Consider the following 7,242-nt stretch of genomic DNA (forward strand, 5'->3'; position numbering starts at 1 on the left):
AAAAACATACCTTGGGGCAATGGTTCTCAACCTTCCTAATGCCGAGACCCTTTTTTTTTAAATTTAATATATTTTTTATTGATTTTTTACAGAGAGGAAGGGAGAGGGATAGAGAGTTAGAAACATCGATCAGCTGCCTCCTGCATACCCCCTACTCGGGATGTGCCTACAACCAAGGTACATGCCTTTGACCGGAATCGAACCCGGGACTCTTCAGTCCACAGGCTGATGCTCTAGCCACTGAGCCAAACTGGTCAGGGCATGCCACGACCCTTTAATACAGTTCCTCATGTTGTGGTGACCCCCAATTTCATTGTTACAAATTGAACATAATTAAAGCATAGTGATTAATCACAAAAACAATATGTAATTATATATGTGTTTTCTGATGGTCTTAAGCGACTCCTGTGAAAGGGTCATTTGACCCCCAAAGGGGTCGAAACCCACAGGTTGAGAACCGCTGCCTTGGGGTGAGGATTAAAAAATATATATTTATTCTAATCTTGCTGTATGGAGACAGTATTCTTTGTTATGAATGCACAAAAGATATGGAATGCTATGTGTAATGAAAAAAATGGTCTATAATTAAAGTAAGAAAATGATTGTACATAGATAAGGTCTTATAGATTTATTCATTTTGCACTCATTTTTAAAATTTTTATAACTTATTGATTGATAGTAAATCCCATGATGTAAAATATTTTTAATATCTTCTTTGGTGAAGTGTCCAAATTTTCTGCTCCTTTTAAAAATGGATTGTTTAATTTTCTTACTAGAGGCCCAGTGCACAAAATTTGTGTGGGTGGGGGGTTGTCCCTCCGCCTGCCTGCACCCTCTCCAATCTGGGGCCCTTTGGGGGATGTCTGACTGCTGGTTTAGGCCTGATCCTGTCCTAAACCAGCAGTCGGTCATCCCTCTCACAATCCCGGACTGCTGGCTCCTAACAGCTCACCTGCCTGCCTGATTGCCCCTAACCACTCCCCTGCTGGCCTGCTTGATACCTAACTGCTCCCCTGCCGACCCAATCGCCCCCAACTGCCCTCCCCTGCCGGCCATCTTGTGGTGACCATCTTTTGGCGGCCAACTTGTGACAACGTCGTGTGACGCCACCTAGGCTTTTATTATATAGGATTGAATTTTGAGAAATTTTTTTTTAAATGTTTTTTATTATTATTTTTTTTTTAGAGAGAGAGAGAGGAAGGAAGAGGGATAAAAAGATAGAAACATCGAGAAGAGAGAAACATCGATCGGCTGTTCCCTGCATGCCCCATTCTGGGGATCAAACCCACAACCTGGGCATGTGCCCTGACCAGGAATCAAACTGTGACCTCCTGGGTCATGGTTTGCAGATGGCAGTCTTCTGGTTGTATCTTTTCACAGCAGAGAACAGAGAGTACAACCTGGTTCATGGTGTATTTTGAGCATTTTTTAGGCACAGATACAAACAAGTCCTTTAACAAATATATAACGTGAAAATATTTTCTTTCAGCCTGTGACTTACCTCTTATTCTCTTCACAGTCTTTCTTTAAAAAAAAAGTATCTTTACTATTGAAAGGGTTACAGATGTCCCCCTTTTTTCCCCATTGATCTCCCTTCCTCCCCATTCCCGTCCTCTCCCCAGGCCTTTACCACACTATTGTCTGTGTCCATGGGTTACGCATATATGCATATAAGTTCTCTGGTTAATTTCTTCCCCCTTCCCTCTGGGGATCCTCAGTCTGTTGCACACTTCTGTGTCTCTGGATCTATTTTGTTTGTCCCCATGATATGAAATTTTAAATGGCACAAAAAATAAAGTGAAATGCATTCTTAGTCACCAAATACCTCAGATGCCAAATTCTCCTGCCTAAATCTATTGTCGTAAAATCAGAATTCAGGAATAATCTATATATATAAAAGGCTAAGCAACTGTCCAACTGACTGACCGTCTGGTAGGTATGACACGCATTGACCACCAGAGGGCAGACACTCAACGCAGGAGCTGCTGAGCGACAGCAACTTTGCAGAGTGCCCTCTCGCACTCCAGGACCCCTCGGGGGATGTCAGACTGCCAGTTTCAGCCCCATCCCCGCAGGCCAGGCCAAGGGACCCCCTGCCACAGGGAACCCACTCACTCCGTAGACACCCTTCGCGCATCAGTGCTGCCCTAGGTGTGGGAGGGACTGTGGGAGGTTGGCTCCAGGGCCTGTCCAGCCCATCTCGCCCAGTCCCACCCCGCTGGCCACCTTCTAATTAATTTCCTTTCAATGTGCACGAATCCATGCACTTTGCCTCTAGTAATAAATATAAAAATGTATTGCTTATGCTTTATAAATTATCTACATACACACAAGAAAAGAACTGGGAGAAGAAGAGGAACATTATAATTTTGCAGGGAAAGCTATAGCTAACGATGCATTTGGACATTAGTAAGAAAACACACACATACATCTGGATCTTGAAAGTTTTAGGTAACCCCAAGAAGGACAAATAACATATATTGTATATAATAAAATTTACATAATTGAAAGAAAATCCAGTCTATCCACTAAAAAAAAAAACAGGAAACAAAGGAAAAAGAAAGAAAACTCACAATACAATGGTTGACATAAGGCCTACATTGATTCTAATTGTAATAAATATTCATGGGTTAAAACTTACTAACAAAAGGAAAGAGAATCTCAGATGGATGGATGACGTAAGACGTTGCTCAAGCAACAACAAATTGTTACATCGTTCTGATTGGCTCTAGTGAAGAAGTAACAACTGCTCTGGGCTTATAAGACATCCCAGGGGGTGGGAAATAGAACTGACATGAATTCAAGTGCCTTCTAGCTCAGTGAAGTTTCTAGATGCCCAGAGGAGTGGGATGTCAAGATATTTCCTTCAAGGGGAAGGTTACATGGCTACATCTAGTCCTACTACACCTACTACAACCAAGAAAGAGGTACAACGCCTGGTAAGGGGACCTCTGTGGGTTTTAGCAGCAACCGCTTCCTCATGGGGGTGTGTTACTTTGGCCTCCTAATTGAGGGACATGGAAAACTAGGTCAAGATGCTATTTGGAGCCTCTGGCACCTCCTCATCAGGTGAACTTCAGTAAAAACTCACAAGAATTTGGAGCAAGGCTGGGCCATCCTTTCTATGTAACTACAGTGGGGCCTTGACTTAAGAATTTAATTCGTTCTGTGACGGAGCTCTTAACTCAAATTACTGGTATGTCAAATTAACAGTGAACGAGTAAGACATGTGATGCTGGGCTGATGTTGTGGCGTTCACTGTGACGTTTGCTGCACCAATTAGCGGTGGAGTATCTGAAGCTGGCTCGTAACCCAAATTTTAGCTCGCAACTCAAAGCAAAAGATCGGCCGAAAGATGACTCGTATCTCAAAAAACTCAGTCGGGACACTCGTAAGTCAAGGCCCCACTGTACTCTCCTGAGAAACTGTTCTTGGTCTGAGATTGGGCCTCAGTAGAGAGAAAGCTTAGCGGTGGGCCACCAGCCTGGCGTGGCCCACCATGACATAGAAGTCACCTGACCCCCTAAGCCATAGGGGTCGAGATACTAGATCTAGCACACTCCAGATCTCCCTGCCTCCCAATGCCATCACAAAGGGGCTTGTGATTTCAACATTTGAATCGTGTTGAGACACGAACATTCAGTCCGAGGCCCCCAGCCTGCACCTCCGGCCTCTGGAGGAATGCCTTCCGTCTGTTGACCGGAAAGAGAAACCTGGGCGTGGATGACAGAGGGTTCCGCACGGTGTGCGGGCTGGACCCACCGGTGCACACCCTGGGCGCTGGAGCCACTTTGCCTGACCCTGAAGGAACGGGATTCCCCCGAGGAGGATAGAAACTCAGGCAGCCCGTGGGCTCAGGTAAGTTTTTATAGGGACAGAAACCTGAACACATAAGGGCAGCTTAGAGAGCCAAAAGTAGATGAAGAAAATGGTCCGGGGAAATGTTGTCGCTTAACCAAGATCACAAAGGAACGTGCTGTAAACTCCTCCCCATTTTTATTGTATTTTATTTTATTTATTTATTTTTTACTAAAATTCTAGGTGGACTTCTTCGTAGGTTTTCATGGAAACCGTTGTCTTTCTGGGGCCCTAAGTGGCAGGAATAAATGGAGACGCGGCTGTTATCAGGGTATTGATCTCCAACGGGTGACTGCACACAGCCGCGACGCGTTCAACAAGATCCAGGTGGCTTTTCTGCATTAGCCATGAGGTGTCAGGACACGTGAAACAATGACAGCGGCATTAATACATCACCTCGGGTGGCGGGAGAAATAAGAAAGCTATCGATTTCATAACATCTTTAAAATCGGGCATAAATCGTGGTCTCATAAAGCAGGTGACATATTTATTTATTTCGAAGCGGGCGTTTCACGTGATTTATGCGCCGGTGACATGACATGTTCCACTGTCCGCCTCTGAGATTGAAGAGTGCGGCGAGAGCTTCCATTCCAGGACGATCACCCAAGCAGGGGCAGTGACACCGCCCCTGGTGTTTAAACGTTTAAAGGAAAGACCGCAGGGATGTAAGAGTAAAGAAAGGTAACAGCTACAGGTGCGCATTACACCTTGAAATTAGGGGAGAAGGTTGCCCACGGAACTGCCACATAATGAAGCAAATATTTAATGATGTCTGTGAACCATCGCCACTGCATGAAGCCCCTTTAGTCAGACCATGCCACCGAAACAACAAAACCCAAAGACAAGTTGAGCCGGGCATCAGCCCTTTCTCGGCATCAGATAAAATCCAAACACAAGCTCAACGCAGAAAGAAGAGAAAATATCAAGGTCACTTTATTTTTTTTTTTTAATATATTTTATTGATTTTTTACAGAGAGGGAAGGAGAGGGATAGAGAGTTAGAAACATCGATGAGAGTGAAACATCAATCAGCTGCCTCCTGCACACCTCCTACTGGGGATGTGCCCGCAACCAAGGTACACGCCCTTGACCGGAATCGAACCTGGGACCCTTCAGTCCGCAGGCCGACGCTCTATCCACTGAGCCACACCGGTCAGGGCAAGATCACTTCACACAAAACCAAGTAAAAAGCAGGCTAATGAAGACCATCTGGTAGAGTCACCTGGAGATAACATGCCTGTGGTGTGTATACGGTTAGTACCAGGAGATACGTGATTCGTCTTGGGTTCCTGTAGGAAAATAAAGGAATAGATGTAAACGCAGCAAATGCTAGAGCTCATGAAGGAGGCTATTGTGACCACTGTTTCTACAGAGTCAGGTGTTGAGGTTGACGACATGCACCGATGGGGAAACACAGGCAGAAACCAGCTGCGGGGAAGCGTGACATCAGAGCTGGAGGGTGGCTGCTCTCCCCCCTCTGCCTTGGATGTCAGGCGGGAGGTGGTTCAGGCTGAGCCTGTGTCCCGGGCACACTGCAGGGAATGGAGATGACGCCTCGCCCATCACTCCCTCCTGCGCCTGCTGAGCGAGGGCCTGAGGGAGAGCCGGGGCGAGGCCTGCAGACTCCCTCGGGCACCTTCACCGGGGACCTGTGGCAGTTTGTTCCTGGTCCCACTTGGTGAGTGTCCAAGCAATGAGAAGGCGTATTGAGAGAACTGACCTAGTCATGAATTTTGGAGAACAATTCTGTACAAATGTGTCTTTTTTTAAAAAAAAAAATTTTTATTGATTAAGATTTTACAAATGTGTCTTTATCCCCCCCCCATTGTCCCCTCATCCTCCCAATCCTGCCCTCATCTTATTTTTTTAACCTTTATTGTTGAAAGTATTACATATGTCCCCCTTTTCCCAGTGACCTCTCCCAGCCCGCCTCTGCCCCCACCCAGGCCTTCACCCCCCTCTTGTCTGTGTCCATGGGCCATGCATATGTGCATACAAGGTCTTTGGTTGACCTCTTCCCACCCGCCCACCCTCCCCCGCCTTCCCTCTAAGGTTTGACGGTCTATTCCCTGCTTCTCTGTCTCTGGGTCTATTTTTGTTCATCGGTGTATGTTGTTCATTAGGTTCCACATGTGAGTGAGATCACGTGACGCTTGTCTTCCTCCGACTGGCTTATCTCACTCAGCATCACGCCCTCCAGGTCCCTCCATGCTGTTGCCGAAGGTAAGAGTTCTGTCTTACAGCTGCGTAGTGTTCCATGGTGTAGACGGACCACAGCTCTCTAATCCACTCGTTCACTGACGGGCAGGGAGGCTGTTCAGATGTGAGTCTTGACAGACGCAGACACGGATTAGGTAAGAAGGGAAGCCAGCCTTCAGCGTGATGGCAGCACCAGGGACAGACGCCCTCTGACAGGTGGGCCTCCTGACACATTGAGGCGAAGGTGTGGGGGGGTGAAGACGGGGGCGGGGGGGGGGGGGGCGCACCACAGACTCCCACACTTTTAGAGCCGAGGAGCCCAGAGGAGAAGGTCCTCTAACTTCCTGATTCCCCTTCCGGCAAAGCTGACGGCCAGACAGCGAAGGGTCCTGCCATGGGCACGGGCGAAGCTCAGGTGCGGGTGCCAAGTGTAACTTTACTCCTCCCCACAGGTGATTGGCAGGCCACCTGAGCTTTGCACACCATGGACAGATGGCTTCTTAAGGTTTTGTTTTTTGTTGTTTTTTTTTAATAAAATATGGAACGCTTCACGAATTTGCTTGTCATCCTTGCACAGGGGCCATGCTAATCTTCTCTGTATCGTTCCAATTTTAGTATGTGTGCTGCCGAAGCGAGCACAAGGTTCTGTTTTTAATAAAGTCTAAGAATAAGCCTCTGATGAAACGTGGCTCCCACATCATGTTAAAAGGGAAATATTAACTCCATGTATTTTTGGAGATGCATGTATTTCACTCAATATCAGTAACTCGGAGAAAACAAACACCTCCTCCCCCAGTTTGGAGCCATACGGTTTGTTCTCGCTGCACAGCTGTGGGGACGGGAATAGCTGGCGTGTGGGGACAGGGAGGGGACAGGGAGGGGGACAGGGAGTGGGGAAGGGACAGGGAGGGGGACAGGGAGGGGGACAGGGAGGGGGACAGGGAGTGGGGAAGGGACAGGGAGGGGGGACAGGGAGGGGACAGGGAGGGGGGACAGGGAGTGGGGAAGGGACAGGGAGGAGGGACAGGGAGGGGGATAGGGAGGGGGACAGGGACGGGGGGGACAGGGAGGGGACAGGGAGGGGGACAGGGAGTGGGGAAGGGACAGGGAGGGGACAGGGAGGGGGACAGGGAGGGGACAGGGAGGGCACAGGGAGGGGGACAGGGAGGGGGGCAGGGAGGGGACA

At 47.9% G+C, this 7,242-nt stretch overlaps 1 non-coding gene across 1 annotated transcript; it reads right to left on the reverse strand.

Annotated features, from left to right (window-relative positions):
- Positions 1 to 6,588: 6,588 nt before the first annotated feature.
- Positions 6,589 to 6,695, reverse strand: LOC139011987 (U6 spliceosomal RNA). The gene has a single exon (XR_011471776.1). It is a non-coding gene; the product is annotated as a U6 spliceosomal RNA (small nuclear RNA).
- Between the last annotated feature and the right edge of the window lie 547 nt (positions 6,696 to 7,242).

The sequence above is a fragment of the Myotis yumanensis genome, unplaced genomic scaffold (genome assembly GCF_028538775.1).
Source record: "Myotis yumanensis isolate MYYU_CA2020_CCGP unplaced genomic scaffold, mMyoYum1.0.hap1 SCAF_5, whole genome shotgun sequence".
Classification (NCBI taxonomy): domain Eukaryota; kingdom Metazoa; phylum Chordata; class Mammalia; order Chiroptera; family Vespertilionidae; genus Myotis; species Myotis yumanensis.